The 18,488-nt window shown below is 34.6% G+C and overlaps 1 long non-coding RNA gene across 1 annotated transcript; it reads left to right on the forward strand.

Annotated features, from left to right (window-relative positions):
- The first annotated feature begins 13,860 nt into the window (after positions 1–13,860).
- Positions 13,861–15,896, forward strand: LOC128205500 (uncharacterized). The gene is made up of 3 exons (XR_008256261.1): positions 13,861–14,353; positions 14,761–14,885; positions 15,461–15,896. It is a non-coding gene; the product is annotated as an uncharacterized LOC128205500 (long non-coding RNA).
- The last annotated feature ends 2,592 nt before the right edge of the window (positions 15,897–18,488 follow it).

Genomic DNA, 18,488 nt, shown 5'->3' on the forward strand with positions numbered 1-18,488 from the left:
GCTCATGATCGAACCTGCGACCCTAGGATTGACAATCAAGTGTTGAACCACTAGAACATTGATCCCTGGGGACCTTAACACGGTTAGTATGTCAATTACAAGTAAATTGTCATATTTAAAAGTTTTTTCGGATGTAACGCCAGTTCCACAACTACGGAAGTCTATAACTGTTGACAAGTTGTCTGTGGTGTCTATATAATATCTGGTAGAAAGTGAAAATGGCTGACTACAAATATATATATTTCAATAAGGCGGCACTTTGTCCCAATATGTTTTTAAAACGAATCCTAACCCTAGTCTAAAATAATAGACGTGTTATATGGGATTCTTCCAATCCCTAACTGAAGGATATGCCGTATCAAAAACCATAAAAAATAATCTGTCAACGTATAATTATATAGTCTAATCCTAACCTTAACCAGAGTGACACATATAATAAGCACCAAACAATGCCCATAAGCCCAGCCTACATCTGCTACTGGACGTTATAAAGACCTTATGCAGTTTGTCAGATAATTTTTCTATCATGTTACCATCTAAAAGTAAATGACAGAATATAGTCATACAAAATAAAATAATTTGTCAACAACAGAACATACATAGCTACATGCTATATACAGGTTTTAAATTGAAATGTACCGTAGTCAAGCTGGGGCTTCCTCCAGGAAAATGCTGGCTAGTTTGTTTTTTCCAAATTTCATTGCATTTTATTATTTTTCTTTTTTTTTACAGATATTAACATAAGAATTTTAAGTCTACATGGTGCCCCCACACCCCTCCCCCACCCCTAAAACTGTTAGTTTTACAGAAATAAATAAATTAAAATTTAAAAAAAAGTATTTTCTGCAAAGGGATTTTAAGAAATCAGATACCAGTTTTAAATGTGAAACTTGTCAAACAAACTACTAACTATTCAAACATAACAGACACTTGACTCCCGATAAGATGATTCTATTGAACATTGTGTAACAGTTGTCAATCGGAAGACATCGCATACCTCTATTGCTACAATATTATCATATAAATGAGTCAATTTATCAATTTGGAAAATATCGGTTATTAAAGACATTAAATGTCTAGCTAGATACATTTAATATAGATGAAGAAGAAATTTATATAAGTGATGCAATTTTTAATTAATCTATGGAAAAAAAAACAGAGCACAGGCAAAAATGACATATTAAACGCGAGAAAACAGTTTTTTAAATGAGCTGATTTTTTTTAGCTTGATAGTTGTTTCATTTTTATGGTCTAATTTTTCATTGGAAATAAAAATGAAACCATTGTCAATTTGTTGAAAAAAGACAATATGGTTCCACACACTGTGTCACATTTACCCGGTAAAAGATATTTTCATATACCCGGTAAAAGATATTTTCATGTACCAAGTAAAAGATATTTTCATATACCAAGTAAAAGATATTTTCATATACCAAGTAAAAGATATTTTCATATACCAAGTAAAAGATATTTTCATATACCCGGTAAAAGATATTTTCATATACCCGGTAAAAGATATTTTCATTATAATACCCGGTAAAAGATATTTTCATATACCCGGTAAAAGATATTTTCATTATAATACCCGGTAAAATATATTTTCATATACCCGGTAAAAGATATTTTCATTATAATACCCGGTAAAAGATATTTTCATATACCCGGTAAAAGATATTTTCATTATAATACCCGGTAAAAGATATTTTCATATACCCGGTAAAAGATATTTTCATATACCCGGTAAAAGATATTTTCATATACCCGGTAAAAGATATTTTCATATACCCGGTAAAAGATATTTAGCTTGACATTGGTTTTCTTTTTTTCTGTCTATTTGTTTATCGGATATAAAAATAAAACGATTGTTGGTATGCTGAAAAAACAACATGTTCCACAGAATTACAGTGTCACATATAAAGAGATTTTTCATATTCATTAATTTTTAAAAGAAATCAAATATCTACAAACATGATACACCAAATTTGGAAACAATAAATCAGCCGCATCGCAAGATTTTGGGCCTTCAGATATATATTTGCAATAATAATGTTTAAAGTATTTCAATAAAGCGATATTTCAGAAAGAAATTCTGAAAATTTCATGATAATATTACTTAAATTGTGTAAGATATGTGTTTACAAGTGAGATTATGTAATGCGCATTTTAAATAATAAATTTGACGTCAAACACATGACATCATTACGAAAGCACATTATTCAAATTACGAAAGCACATTATTCAAATGACGCGCAAAAAATAACGTATCAGTATTACAACTAGCTTATGATTTTAATAAGGTATTTTCTAAACACAGACTCTTTAAGGAACATAAATAAAGATAAAAATGATGAATCATTTTTGTATTTTTAATACATTTTGGCTGTTTTAAACACAGACTATTAATGCAGTCAAAATAAGTCGGGATGAAATCCATGGTTGCTATGGAAACATTCAGAAAATGGTGCACCAATCACAAATCTTTAAAAAGAAAGAAGTTTGAACAAATTTAATAAACAAAGCAAAAATCGTTATCTTTGGCATTTCTTATTAATGATTATTTCATTAGTAAAAATTATGTCCGAAGGCCCAAATTCGCGCAATGTGGCTCAAATAATGTTAATTCTATTTTGCTGATTTAAGCAGGTTATTGTTAATACAATTTTTACTGTTATAATTGGACAGTTAATAAAATTAAAACAATGGCTCGACTCAAATTAAAGAAATATTAAAGTACATACCGTTTCTTTCGAAAGGTTTTGGTATATTTGTTGTTCATCTTAGGTGAAGTCCATTCTATGCGATCGCGCCATTGACAATTCTGCCAGAGGCTTTCTGAAGTAAAAATGAAAAATGATTTTTTTTAATCATCGTTTTCCATAAACACACACAATAAATCAGCCATTATTGGCGGTGCCCTTTCATAAGATTTATGGTTTTAAACAAAAAGCAATCTGATCAATGAAAAATAGATTTATGGTCCTACTTTCAGAACTTAAAGTTTCAAATTAATTGCAGTTTTATCAATAAATTAAGAATTTATTGCTCACAGTTTTTTTTAATTAAATGGAAACTGTGTAATTCAACAATATGATGGATTTCTCTGATTTCAATACTATGTACATGTAGGTTGTACAAACTACAAACCATCCAAAAAAATTAATCCAAGATATTTTCCAACAACACAAAGAAGCATTCTATTCAACATGCCACATAATTCGACCACTGCATGTATAATTAAACCATCTTTGTAAGTCAATTTAAGAAAAACAACAACAGAACACTGACTTAATTTAAACTTATACACAAACTAAAAGCTGCACTCTCACAGATTTACCGTTTTTACATTTTTCTATTTTTTTGTCTTGGAATGAGCCAATTTTTGTGTATATATATATATCTGCAAATCAGTGATATAAGACTGCTGACAAAGATCAGATCACAGATTTATTATATGTTTGGTTTACATGCATTTTCACCTTAATTGGCTCATTCCAAGGCAAAAAATAAAAAAGTTGTTCAATCTGTGAGAGTGCAGCTTTTATATTAAGTGTAATATGCAGTTCCATGCGTATATTATATATAACTCCAAGTTGATCATTGTTTTTGGTTTCCTATTCTTAAATTGTCACCTTTTCTATATGTACAGTTTTATTACAATTATGATATAGATACAATCTTTATGAAATACACAAGTTTCATTTAATTTCGAAAATTATTCACAATATATTTACAATCTTGACATTATGCTCAATCTATTTGAAATAATTATAATCAGAACCAGTGACAACGAGAACTCCTACATGTTAATTGTATGTTTACAGCAATATACTTCCATGATGGTGAAATTTTAAAGGTGCACTCTTACTCCCAAATAAGATTCACCACAATTAATACAATTGTTTTAATGTACCAAAAAAGATGAATAAATGTTGAAACAACGATTCTTATGAAGGGTACCTAGTTTAATTTGAAAGAAAGGTGCACAAAACATGGTATATCTACCTTATGAGACGATAGTAGATCACAGTAAATCTTTAAGCATTCACCAATAATTTAATATTTTTGCGTTTTCAGCTATTAAACACACGGTTACAATATTGTTATCAGTAAATAATATCTTCTATAAATGCATTTTTTAGTAAGTAGTTAAAGGTTTATCCCTCAAAATTTATGTTTGTTATTATACATGTCTATGTATTGATTTTAAATAAGAGTATCACTTTAATAGAAACACTAGCAAAATGTTAATTATACAGAAAAGAGTCAATATCTCACCAGAGTGCAAAGCTATCCCCTATTAAACACCTAAGAAAAACTATGAAGTCAATCCTTGTCAAACAAGTGAACAGAATATTTTCCCATTGTCATCTTTTATCGTCTGTGGCTATAAGACTTACTACCTCACAGATAAAATACGATTTGTCAATATCTAATAAACCACCGAGATACCTGTTAAGTATCTGTCACTGCGAAGTATTTCAGTTTGACTGGAGCATGCTCAATAAATGCCATTTCCTCTTGTTCAGTGACAGCAATCTAGAATAGACAGCTTTACGTTGGTCTCAGACACAGGTGTCCAGTGCGTTGTTTCACCCCCACCACCCTCTACCCCCCAACCCCCCTAAATCTTACCAAAATAAACCAACATCTCTCAAACACCTAGATATTGTTTTTTAACATCTTAATATGACATTACATCAAGCTTCTGACAATTCACCATATTTTTTGGAAAGGGGGGGGGGGGGGGGGGAGGGTAGTAGAGGGGATTACTTGATTAGATAAATTTGAGACGCATTCAGAATACCTCTGCCATATTCCATCAAAAACAACCTCCGATGTATGATACCCGTACAGCAGAAGAAGAAGTTCGTAAAAATTAAAAATTATATAATTAAATAATATTGTAGTGATTTAAGGTGTATTTTGTGTTTCTATGTTTAAACTCATTGCCAGTGAAATGTAATGAAAAAAAAATGATTCCAAAAGTAGTCATTAAGTTTAACTTCCAAATTGAAATTACTATGCAAACTACTTGCAGCGTACTTTAATGTTAAGAATTCTGACATTGTAAACCGTCCATATACATCCCAGGTTATTTTCGATGGAAAATGGCCGAGGTGTTGCGATTGTTTGAGAAGATATTTAAAGGTCGATTTTTTTTATAACAGAAAAGTTTGGACATGTTTATTTGGGTTTTATTTCCTGGACATTAACCCAGGAATATCCCAGAAACATCCGGAAAAAAACAACAACATAGGAATAGGCACCACTGTTCGCATGATATTTAAACGAAATAGTAGCCACCCTGTAATAAAAAGTTCATACAAGATTACAAATTCTTCGATTTTCGAAATATGTCAATTTGATAAGAATATCAGATAACATATGAGTCATGCTCACGGGTGTACAAGTAAACAAAAGGCACAGTTGCAACACGGAAGTGTAGACAGCTTTTTTTCTAGTACAAAAGTGCAGACTGGCGTTTAGTCATCTTCATTCATCAGAGATTTGATAATGATAAATCTAATGTGGTATGCATAGCACCATAACTTGGGTGTGCAAGAATGGCGTTTCCAAGAGCGCTGTGAGATTGCTGGAAAAAATAATATCTTTCATGAAGATGGTGATGTCACGGCGTTCCCATGGCGACCTTGGCGTTTCTACAAAATTTCATGGCGTTCTACTGTGTTTCTATGGAGTTCTAGTTGGCGAATGTCTGTGCTCTCATGACCCTCTCATGGCGCTCTCACTACGTGCATCGTGCTGTTTCGGTGCGCGCACTGCAATGTACACTGCGCTTAAACTGCGATGTCATTCGCGTGTTATTTTGCACTGCTACAAAAACGATATCTCCATCAGTTCTCCATTCTTCCATTGCTCTCGAACTTTTTGAGACCATGCTGCAACCGTCTGCCTTTGTCCAGCCATGGTCAAACTCAAAGCATCCTACGCCTTGGGGCCCTCCTCCGTAGTCGCCTTAGAATGAGATCCAAAGCGTCTACATCATCCTGGATCTGCTGTACCCGCATATACATGTAGGCAAGCAGTAGCCCTGCTTGCTGTTGCACATCAGTCATGGTGGAATAAATGTTTATTTGCATAAAATATACTGTATGTACACTATTGGGTTGGTCATGCAAACGCCGATTGACGCGGTAGAAGAGCATTGGGGGCACAATGATCGCCGTGGCGGCTCCGTACTATCATTGTAAGAGCGCAGAAAGAAACATAAAACTCATTGTAAGCGCCGTATAAGCGCGAAAGGGACGCAGTGTCGTCTCAGAGAACGCTGAACGATCGCCGGGCAAGGGCCACCGATAACAATTGCGTTCGCACTGCGACCTCTGTGTGCCCCGCGGCGGCGATCCCACTCACAGTGATTTGATGAGCGCAGTGGGATCACGGTGATTTGATGGGAATGAACTCCTGCATTGGTGTCGTTTGACCTGTACAAAATTTAGTGACATTTAACCTAAAATATATAAAAAAAAATTCTTCAGATTTATCAAAGGGGTCACTCCTATCAACTATCTAGCTAGAAATAACTATGAATTACTGCACTTTAACAATGTCAGAAAATATCGAAAAGCCATATTTTTGAAAGTCCGATGTCGTAACAGCAATGTCCAAGGTTCAATATCATGCCAGCACGGCATTTATTTTTTCTTTATGTCCAATGTGTGAATGTTGCACCACACGACGTTCAAGTCAAAAGTCAAATGTCGTATGTTTGGCTTACTTCGCACAGTTGATTTTTTACCCATTGTGGCTCTACTACCAGATTACATCTGTTAATGCGATATACGCTTCCATAGAACATTCATGTTCGTACGGTTGCCCCGCTCCGTCTATCCTTAATTCGTGGATACGCCTCTGGTGTATATACACTCAAGAATTTTTAACTCAACAGGTACTTTGATTATTATTCTGATCAAAATGGGTACACTTTAAACATTAAGAACATATATATATATCAATGACATACACAAATCATGGCTAAAATTATCAAGCGCAATCGACCGTTAGGTTATATAGGGAGAAACCGGTGCATTTCCACGTGCGCTACGTGCTTGTTTACCATGTGGTCAGTTTGATATTACTTAATTGTATTAATGTTTGTGTACTCGGATTAAAAAATGAGAAAATCATTGAAAATATCAAATTGTTTTTATGTACGAAATGCCCAGATTAATTAATGAAATTCAAAACAGAATTTTGGGATTAATGCAAGGAGTGTTGCCACAAACTGTTGTTGCTAGATGTCTCAACGATAACATTTCGACTATAGCTCGCCTTGTTGGACGGCTCAACGCTACCGGCTCCGTTTCTGGTCGTCCACGACCGGGTACAATGCGTGCAACGATGGCACGTCAAGACGTTTGCATCCGTCAACGGCATATCCGCAGTCGATTGGCTGCAACGTCGACAGCAAACTTAGTCGTCGGTACGAGTGGTCGACCAATACACTGTACCACAGTGGCGAAACGTTTGCGGTATTACGGGATACATTATCGCAGGCAGGTAAAAGAACATATTTTAAATGCTCAGCTTTGACGCGCCAGCCTACCATGCCGGGCATGTCATAAAGCGTATGACCGGGATTGGAATTGTGTTGTGTTTTTGGACGAGTCCAGGGGCCATGATTACGAACAGTCACAAATCCAAGTCTAGACTCAGGCTCAGAAAAGCATTTTTACGAAGGAACAAAAAATCATATGTATTCCATTTCTTTTACAAAAAATCAATGTCAATAATAGTAAAACATTCAAATAGTAATATATTTCAGCAAATTTCACCATCAATGCTTTAATAGAAGGAAAATCACAATTAAAATTTAGTTTTGCCATATTGCGTCTTTAGTCTGAACTCCAACTTGAGACTGTTCGTAATCACTGCCCCAGATACAATTAGTTTCACGACAACGGCAACAAGAATACAGTATACCGTAGACCTAACGAACGCAGACAGCAAGAGAAATAGAGGAAAAATCACTTCCGATTTCTCTATATTAGCCTCGATATTCTAAAGTTTAATCAAAATCAAATCTGAATCATACTCGATGTGTTTTAGGAATAAAGAAATATATGGGGAAGCATGTTCCTGACCCATCTGTGCATCGAATGTTCTCTAGCTATGCCCTAAATCTGAAAACCACGTGGTTGTAATGATGTCCATCGCGCTGCCTACGTCACAAACATTGCTGTCAATGATTTACATTGCACTCTGCAGCTATAATAAAACATTCAGTCAATTAAAAAACATGCATACAAAACAATAACAAAACTAAATGAAATTGTATTTCAAATAAAATGCACCTATACTTCAACTACGCCTCGCCGAACATAGGACGTGTTATAATTCTTTTGTATTTGAACAATTCGAACAATGCCTTCTAGCCCGGGGAAATGTGCACTAATAGGTTTGAGTGAACAGAGTCATATGTGGCAAGATTTGCATGTACATTGATCAGTTTGAAGGCGAGAAACGAGACAATACGGACGTTTCATAGTGGCGGGCGTTGTCAAACCTACCTGTTTTCAGGTATATATTGTGTGTTAAAGATTCATTTTCCATTTTGGTAGTATTAAAGTGAAAAGTTTTGTGAGGTTATGCCATATGTGTTTCTATTGGTTTTAAGTTTTCCTTGCAATGGCTGTTTGTAAAGTAATCGTTCACATCATGACATCGACTCATTCTAAAAGGACCTGCTAAACAAATGTGTCAGCTATATCAAGAGCTTTCTGACATTTTGTTTTGAAAAACGTATTTCTTAAATTATATTATAGATATATAATCCTATTGATTCAATCGTTTCAGCATTCAATCCACCGGAAGTGATGCCCCTTGCAGCCTGAAGGGATGTTCCATCAACGAAGCCACCAACCCGAGTCCTTGACGCGCGCCTTCACCTCAACCCGACCTCTCCCTCTCTCTTCGAGCCAGCTGCCGTCGACATAGACAACCTCGAAAGATAAGTTTGAATCTGCTCACATTTTTAGTATTGTAAAAAAATTTAAGCCAAGGGATCTACTAAACATTTTAAGTAAAAAGGAAATGAACAGGTTTTGCATTATGATAATCAACCTTTTTTAACAAAAACAGTCTAGCTAGAAATAAAAGCTTTTTGCTCAATAGGTGACTTTATATTTGGGCTTTATATTTTAATTATTTCAAATAAAACTAATGATGATTAATTTTAAGAAGATGATGTGTGATTATTGTATGCTTTAATACTGATGAAAATTATTAAATCAATTCACTTTAGAAAATAAATCATTGATTCTTCGTATTAATATTCCAAAAAGATCTGAACTTTTGAAGAAAACACGGAAATCAAATAGGCATTTTCTGTTGGTTTTAGAAATTTTACAGTGAAAGTGTAAAAGGTGCCAGCATTTTTCCCAAGATTTCTTGAACCAAACATTGGTAGCAGAAAGTATTTATTTCATTTCCGTGTATAAACATACATTCTTATATAAAAATGCACATTGGTGTGAACATTTTGGAATGACCTTAGGTAGCTTCTTTGTATGAGATTGGCAATACTGTCTAGACTGGGGTTTATAGGAAAAGCTGATGAAATATGAAGTTAACAACAATATAAGAAACTATCAAAGACATACGATATTCTTCTTTAATAAATATGTTTTTTAATTAATGTTGAATGATATAAGTTTATTTCCTCTGTTTGACATGTGTTTGTTTAATTATGATATGTTATGTAAACACTATATTTAAGTAAAGTATATGAATCAGTTTTGATGTTTTAGCGTCCACTCTTACGAGTCCTAGACGCACGCCTTAACCCCCCCCCCTTCCCCATATCCACCTCTCTCTCTCTGTTCGAGCCAGCTGCCGTCGACATCGACGTTAGGGTCGTAAGTTTTAATCTGCGCTGTCTTCGACAGAAATAAACAACAGATAAGTTTTATTTCGCTCATATTTGTGTATTAAAATATGTTTTAAGTCTCTATGCTTTATAATTACCGCTTTATCTATTGAAATAGAACGAAAAAGGCCCTAGGTAAAATTATTTAAAGTTGGAATTGTTTAATTTCGAAAGTTATCATTAATCACACAAAAATAAGGTATGATTGTATGAATCATTTAATGTTTAAGCGTCCACTCTACCGGAAGCGATGCCCCTTGCAGCCTGAAGGGATGTTCCATCAACGAAGCCACCAACCCGAGTCCTTGACGCGCGCCTTCACCTCAACCCGACCTCTCCCTCTCTCTTCGAGCCAGCTGCCGTCGACATTGACAACTTCTAAAGATAAGTTTGAATCTGCTCACATTTTTAGTATTGTAATTTGTTTTAAGCCAAGGGATCTACTAAACATTTTAAGTAAAAGTGAATTAAACAGGTTTTGCATTATAATAATTAACTCTTTTTTTACAAAAACAGTCTAGCTAGAAATAAAAGCTTTTTGCTCAATAGTCAAACAAAACTAATAACGATTAGTTTTAAGAAGATGATGTGTGATTATTGTATGCTTCAATACTGATGAAAATTATTAAATCAATTCACTTTAGAAAATAAATCATTGATTCTTCGTATTAATATTCCAAAAAGATCTGAACTTTTGAAGAAAACACGGAAATCAAATAGGCATTTTCTGTTGGTTTTAGAAATTTTACAGTGAAAGTGTAAAAGGTGCCAGCATTTTTCCCAAGATTTCTTGAACCAAACATGGGTAGCAGAAAGTATTTATTTCATTTCCGTGTATAAACATACATTTTTATATAAAAAGCACATTGGTGTGAACATTTTGGAATGACCTTAGGTAGCTTCCTTGTATGAGATTGGCAATACTGTCTAGACTGGGGTATATAGAAAAAGCTGATGAAATATGAAGTTGACAACAATATAAGAAACTATCAAAGACATACGATATTATTCTTTAATAAATATGTTTTTAATTAATGTTGAATGATATAAGTTTATTTCCTCTGTTTGACATTTGTTTGTTTAATTATGATATGTTATGTAAACACTATATTTAAGTAAAGTATATGAATCAGTTTTGATGTTTTAGCGTCCACTCTTACGAGTCCTAGACGCACGCCTTAACCCCCCCCCCCTTCCCCATATCCACCTCTCTCTCTCTCTCTGTTCGAGCCAGCTGCCGTCGACATCGACGTTAGGGTCGTAAGTTTTAATCTGCGCTGTCTTCGACAGAAATAAACAACAGATAAGTTTTATTTCGTTCATATTTGTGTATTAAGATATGTTTAAGTCTCTATGCTTTGTAATTACCGCTTTATCTATTGAAATAGAACGAAAAAGGCCCTAGGTAGAATTATTTAAAGTTGGAATTGTTTAATTTCGAAAGTTATCATTAATCACACAATAATAAGGTATGATTGTATGAATCATTAAATGTTTAAGCGTCCACTCTGCCGGAAGCGATGCCCCTTGCAGCCTGAAGGGATGTTCCATCAACGAAGCCATCAACCCGAGTCCTTGACGCGCGCCTTCACCTCAACCCGACCTCTCCCTCTGTCTTCGAGCCAGCTGCCGTCGACATTGATAACTTCGAAAGATAAGTTTGAATCTGCTCACATATTTAGTATTGTAATTTGTTTTAAGCCAAGGGACCTACTAAACATTTTAAGTAAAAGTGAATTAAACAGGTTTTGCATTATGATAATTAACTCTTTTTTTACAAAAACAGTCTAGCTAGAAATAAAAGCTTTTTGTTCAATAGGTGACTTTATATTTGGGCTTTATATTTTAATTATTTCAAATAAAACTAATGATGATTAATTTTAAGAAGATGATGTGTGAATATTGTATGCATCAATACTGATGAAAATTATTAAATCAATTCACTTTAGAAAATAGGTCATTGATTCTTCGTATTAATATTCCAAAAAGATCTGAACTTTTGAAGAAAACACGGAAATCAAATAAGCATTTTCTGTTGGTTTTAGAAATTTTACAGTGAAAGTGTAAAAGGTGCCAGCATTTTTCCCAAGATTTCTTGAACCAAACATGGGTAGCAGAAAATATTTATTTCATTTCCGTGTATAAACATATATTCTTATATAAAAATGCACATTGGTGTGAACATTTTGGAATGACCTTAGGTAGCTTCCTTGTATGAGATTGGCAATACTGTCTAGACTAGGGTATATAGAAAAAGCTGATGAAATATGAAGTTAACAACAATATAAGAAACTATCAAAGACATACGATATTATTCTTTAATAAATATGTTTTTAATTAATGTTGAATGATATAAGTTTATTTCCTCTGTTTGACATTTGTTTGTTTAATTATGATATGTTATGTAAACACTATATTTAAGTAAAGTATATGAATCAGTTTTGATGTTTTAGCGTCCACTCTTAACGAGTCCTAGACGCACGCCTTAACCCCCACCCCCCTTCCCCATATCCACCTCTCTCTCTCTCTGTTCGAGCCAGCTGCCGTCGACATCGACGTTAGGGTCGTAAGTTTTAATCTGCGCTGTCTTCGACAGAAATAAACAACAGATAAGTTTTATTTCGCTCATATTTGTGTATTAAAATATGTTTTAAGTCTCTATGCTTTATAATTACCGCTTTATCTATTGAAATAGAACGAAAAAAGCCCTAGGTAAAATTATTTAAAGTTGGAATTGTTTAATTTCGAAAGTTATCATTAATCAGACAAAAATAAGGTATAATTGTATGAATCATTTAATGTTTAAGCGTCCACTCTACCGGAAGCGATGCCCCTTGCAGCCTGAAGGGGTGTTCCATCAACGAAGCCACAAACCCGAGTCCTTGACGCGCGCCTTCACCTTTACCCGACCACGCCCTCTGTCTTCGAGCCAGCTGCCGTCGACATTGACAACTTCTAAAGATAAGTTTGAATCTGCTCACATATTTAGTATTGTAATTTGATTTAAGCCAAGGGATCTACTAAACATTTTAAGTAAAAGTGAATTAAACAGGTTTTGCATTATAATAATTAACTCTTTTTTTACAAAAAACAGTCTAGCTAGAAATAAAAGCTTTTTGCTCAATAGTCAAACAAAACTAATAATGATTAATTTTAAGAAGATGATGTGTGATTATTGTATGCTTCAATACTGATGAAAATTATTAAATCAATTCACTTTAGAAAATAAATCATTGATTCTTCGTATTAATATTCCAAAAAGATCTGAACTTTTGAAGAAAACACGGAAATCAAATAGGCATTTTCTGTTGGTTTTAGAAATTTTACAGTGAAAGTGTAAAAGGTGCCAGCATTTTTCCCAAGATTTCTTGAACCAAACATGGGTAGCAGAAAATATTTATTTCATTTCCGTGTATAAACATATATTCTTATATAAAAATGCACATTGGTGTGAACATTTTGGAATGACCTTAGGTAGCTTCTTTGTATGAGATTGGCAATACTGTCTAGACTGGGGTTTATAGGAAAAGCTGATGAAATATGAAGTTAACAACAATATAAGAAACTATCAAAGACATTCGATATTCTTATTTAATAAATATGTTTTTAATTAAATGTTGAATGATATAAGTTTATTTCCTCTGTTTGACATGTGTTTGTTTAATTATGATATGTTATTTAAACACTATATTGAATTGAAGTAAAGTATATAAATCAGTTTGATGTCAGCGTCCACTCTACCGGAAGTGATGCCCCTCGCAACCTGAAGTTTGATTGTGTTTTATACTTTAAAAAATTATGTATATTATAATTATTATTATATTTGCAAGTGTGTGACCCCCCCCCCCACAAATTATCCTGTATTTAATTAATTAAAACAGTGAATTGGGCAAATACACGAAAATGAAACAGGCATTTTCTGTTGGTTTTAGAAATCTTAAAGTGAAAGTGTTAAAGGTGCCTGCACATTTCCCAAGATTTCTTTAACCGAACTCGTGTAGCAGGAACTGTTTCATTTTCTGTGTATGGTAATTTTAATATTGCACATTGTTGCAGACATTTGGAAAAACAGGAGGGATCTTCATTTGTACAAGATTACTGATACTATCTAGAATGGGATAAATGATTGATTTAACAGTAATAAAGACTTTTGGAAACAATATAATTATTCGTCTTAGATGCGATACAAACATATTTTGAATGAATGCTTGTTTAATAAATTTTGAATATTTGTACGTCATGTCTGACAATCTTTACGAACACCCCTTGTTTATGACCTCTTTTATTTATTTTGTTATCTTTTTTTAATGATGATATATTTTATAAATTCTGTATTGAAGTGGAGGTACATCAATCGGTTCAATAGTTCATCGTCCACGGTACCGGAAGTGTCTGTCCATGCAACCGGAAGCGATCCTTGGACCCTTGCAACCTAAAGTGATGCTCAATCAGTGAGCAGCCATGGTATGAACTAAACAAAAATACATTCTTTTCTTTGATTTTATAATTAAGATGAGGAAAATAATTAGTGAAAACATCATTTATTGGAATAGCACAGTATAGCGTGCATGTCAATGGTGTAACATAAATAAATAAAGTAGAATTATCATTCAAGCCTAGGATTAAAATTATCGATGATACACGAGCATTCTCGTACACCAGAGCGATGACATGTCTGATTTATCATTGTCAAACCGCTGATGAATGAGAATGTTAAAGAGATGCTAAAGAAGATGCTGGAGATGATTATTAAGCTGTCGGTGATAATGTTATTGTTGATATATTAAAGGATAATGTACGCCTTTTTTTGCTATCCAAATGTTTGCAGGAACATAATATTTTACATGATAACAGTATAATTCTTTCGGCAGAAAACGTCTTCCCTGCAGAGCGTGTCTTGGGTAATTGCCAGCAATCGACTGACGTCTGACTAATGGCACGATCTGGGATACCTGATTGAGGACGCATTGGTTTGATGGCGGACAAGATCAATTCGGTGAGCGTTTTATCAAATTTAAAATGATTGGTAAATACCTTATTATGGTAATAATGCAGGTAAGGGTTAAGCATCTTATGGCCGATGATGATGATGATGATGATGATGATGATGATGATGATGATGATGATGAATTTTGCAATAGCTTGATTTTTAACTTATGCTCCTTGGACTTTGGAAAAAGGCATTGAAAAGTTTGCCCTAAATAAAATAACCGTACCAGTGACAATATACACAAGTTTTACATTGGTGTTCGCTCCCCGGCGCTTCTGTTCTTTTAATCATTCCATAAAAAAACCTTTCAACTTCCATAAATATCTGCCTGCTTAGCTTAAGCTATTCTACTCCGGTGGGCGTTATGTGACCACATTGACACTCGTGTGTAAGGTTTTCGATCCACATATAAGCTAGTTGACTAGCTGTAAAATATATTTGCTTTCAAATAAATTTCATTTAAAATGTACGTATATTAATAAATTGCAATAATTAGGCGTGTTACTTTCCTACTTTGGATAGAATATCTTAATTCAAATGGACATTATAAATATTATCATACCTTTTTTGTTATCTTTCAGGGAAGAAAATCGGTGCCTCTCCAAGAGAAGAAAATGGAAAATGAAACGTTCAATAAATTGACACTTGTGTTGATCGACAGTACATTTTGATGTGATGCTACATTCATGTATTGGTGTGACAATCTTTTATTAATGTGACATTCTAATGTTAATGTTGATATATAGTAAAATACACATGTATAGAAGACGATGTGAATCAAAGGGATGATCAAATCCTACTTGTATTTGTAGAGTGGAGCATGTTGAGATATGTTCGTTGTCTCATATTTTGAGGGTTAGTCTAAGAAGCATTGATTAATTGCTTCGCGCATTGTTACGAACACAGGTTTCCTCGTCCATTTAAAAAAGAAAAACGGGGTTTTGCCTGGGCGGCTAGTATCCCAGAGAAAAATATTCGATGTTGTCACTAAACAATGCATGGCGTAAGTTGATTTACCCGTGTGTTTTTATTCTGATAAAATCGTGACATGCTCAGTTCGGGGTGATTATTTTTCATAATTGTTGATCGGAATATTTGAAACTCGGAAATGTGTATGTATGTTTTTCAGGCAATTGTTGTAATGGAAGAATTTCCTATTGTTTTGATGTCACCCCATGAATCTGTTGTGGCTCAAAATAAACGAGTCTCATAAGCAGAGTGTGTTTGCTTATGTTTTGTTAAGGGCGTGTGGAAACACGGTGGCCGTATCTTAAGACACGTATGGCTATTGATATGATTTATGATAAAAAACAACCTTTAAATGAATGTGAATACATATATATACACCAGTGTTCCAGACTGTGCCCTCACCTTTTGCATCATATTAATTTTGTTTTGAAATCTTACAACTTCTAAAAAATAAGAGATTATTAAGTTAACAGGTTTTTGGTCAACTGTCTCATTTAATTACAATGTACTTATATTAAAACTTATAGACCAATAAAATTAGCGCAACTATTTGACAAGATTTTGAGATAAGTATAAACAAGAATTCTCCTTTAGATAAAAATGTTGGGCAATATCTGAAATAATATTCTGGTATTGCGTATTAAAGAGTCACTTATGTTTTGTCTGCTCCCCTACCCACCCCCACCCACCCACGTAACTGCATCTGAAAGCACTCGGTGTGTTAACTAGAACTATTCTGGTTTTAGTTGGGTGCGCGCCCACGCCGGAACAGTCAAGGAAAAATAAGAATATTCAGTAAGCAGGGGCCGAGATAGTCAATAAGTTGGATATTGGCCGCTTGTCATGGGTGATCACTGCGTAGGAGTTGCCCGATACGGTCCTGGCTAAACAACGGACGTTGCCCCTTCTCATCTCGCGCCTGAACTCCATACAGCTTAATTAACCTGCAGTACACTGGGAATTTGACCCCTTTTTATAAAAACAACAACAATCATTTATAATAAAGATATGGATATGGACAAGAGTCTCTAAGAACTTACGAGTTTCACAATAAAAAGTTAAACACTAATTGTGATAAAAAACATTTTCATCGAATGAAAGGTAAACATTAGGCTAATGGAACAATCATTAACGGTTGTGTTGTGATCTGGGAACCAGTCACGTTATTTATTTATGATAACCAGTCTAGTAGAAGCTGATGTGGGGAACCAGCTAGCAGGAAACAGACAGACTTTGACTGACCACGACTGAGACCTGACGGACTTATTACTTCTTGACGATCATCTTATATCCATCATCATCCGATACATAGATTCGACGCTAGTGCTCATCTTTATCAGGTATGTTTGTATGGATATTAGTTATTATGTCGGGATCACAATAATGGCGCTGCGACCTTGAGTTCTTACCTCAGATTGCGGGAGCACTAAGGGCTTCCATCTGTAGAAGTACAGGATACACTCCCAATAAGATGATGTTTGGAAGAGAAGTGTTTATGCCAGCAGATCTGATATATCCATGCCCAGGTGAGGTATACAAATCTGCAGATGGATATGTTTCATCTTTGGCACTCAATTTACAGAATGCTCATAGCATAGCTAGGAAGGTACTGCAATCTTCCCAAATGACAATGAAAAAAGGTTATGATCTCAGGTTAAGCAGCCAAGAATATCAGATTGGGGATGCAATTTATATTCTGAAGATAGGAAAAAGACAGCTTTCATTACCAAATTTGGTACCTATGAATTCTTACGAATGCCATTTGGGTTATGTAATGCGCCATCAACATTTTCTAGGGCGCTGAATCTGGTTCTGCGGGGCCTGAACTGGAAAACACTTTTGTCATTTTTGGATGACATCATGCCAATGGGGGAAACCTTTTCCAAACATTTGGAGGTCTTGCGCGAAGTATTTGTAAGGTTCCGTACTTACCAATTAAAACTGAAACCTAACAAATGTGTACTTTGTCAACCAAAGGTAGAATTTCTGGGTAGGTGGGTTGGACCTGAAGGATTACAGGTAACGGAAGAAAATATCAGGGCTTTACTTGAATGGCCTGATTTAAAGAACACGAAAGATGTGGAAAGATTTCTAGGGTTAGTAAATTATCATCGAATGTTCATAAAGGAATTTGCACACAAGGCAAAACCATTATATGAGCTTACAGGAAAAAACGTATTTTGTTGGGAGAAAAAACATCAAGATGCGTTTGATAATTTGAAAACCGCTTTGACGGTTGCTCCAGTTTTGGGTTTACCCAATCAATCTGACTCATTTGTGTTAGATACTGATGCTAGTTGCCAAGCCATTGGTGGGGTCCTTAACCAAATACAACAGGGGGAAGAACGTGTAATTGCGTATGCCTCTTTTGCTATGACTAAGGAACAGCAGCGTTATTGTACAACTAGACAAGAACTGTTGGCTGTTATACGAATGACAAGACATTTCAGACACTATCTGTTAGGGCGTAGATTCACTCTAAGAACAGATCATAATAGTCTTACTTGGCTTTTGCGATTCAAAGAAACTCAAGGGCAAATTGCCCGTTGGTTAGAGGAATTGAGTTACTATGATATGGAAATTGTTCATAGACCAGGCAACAAACACGGAAATGCGGACGCATTGTCAAGAATGCCAAGG

This window comes from Mya arenaria, chromosome 10 (genome assembly GCF_026914265.1).
Source record: "Mya arenaria isolate MELC-2E11 chromosome 10, ASM2691426v1".
NCBI lineage: Eukaryota > Metazoa > Mollusca > Bivalvia > Myida > Myidae > Mya > Mya arenaria.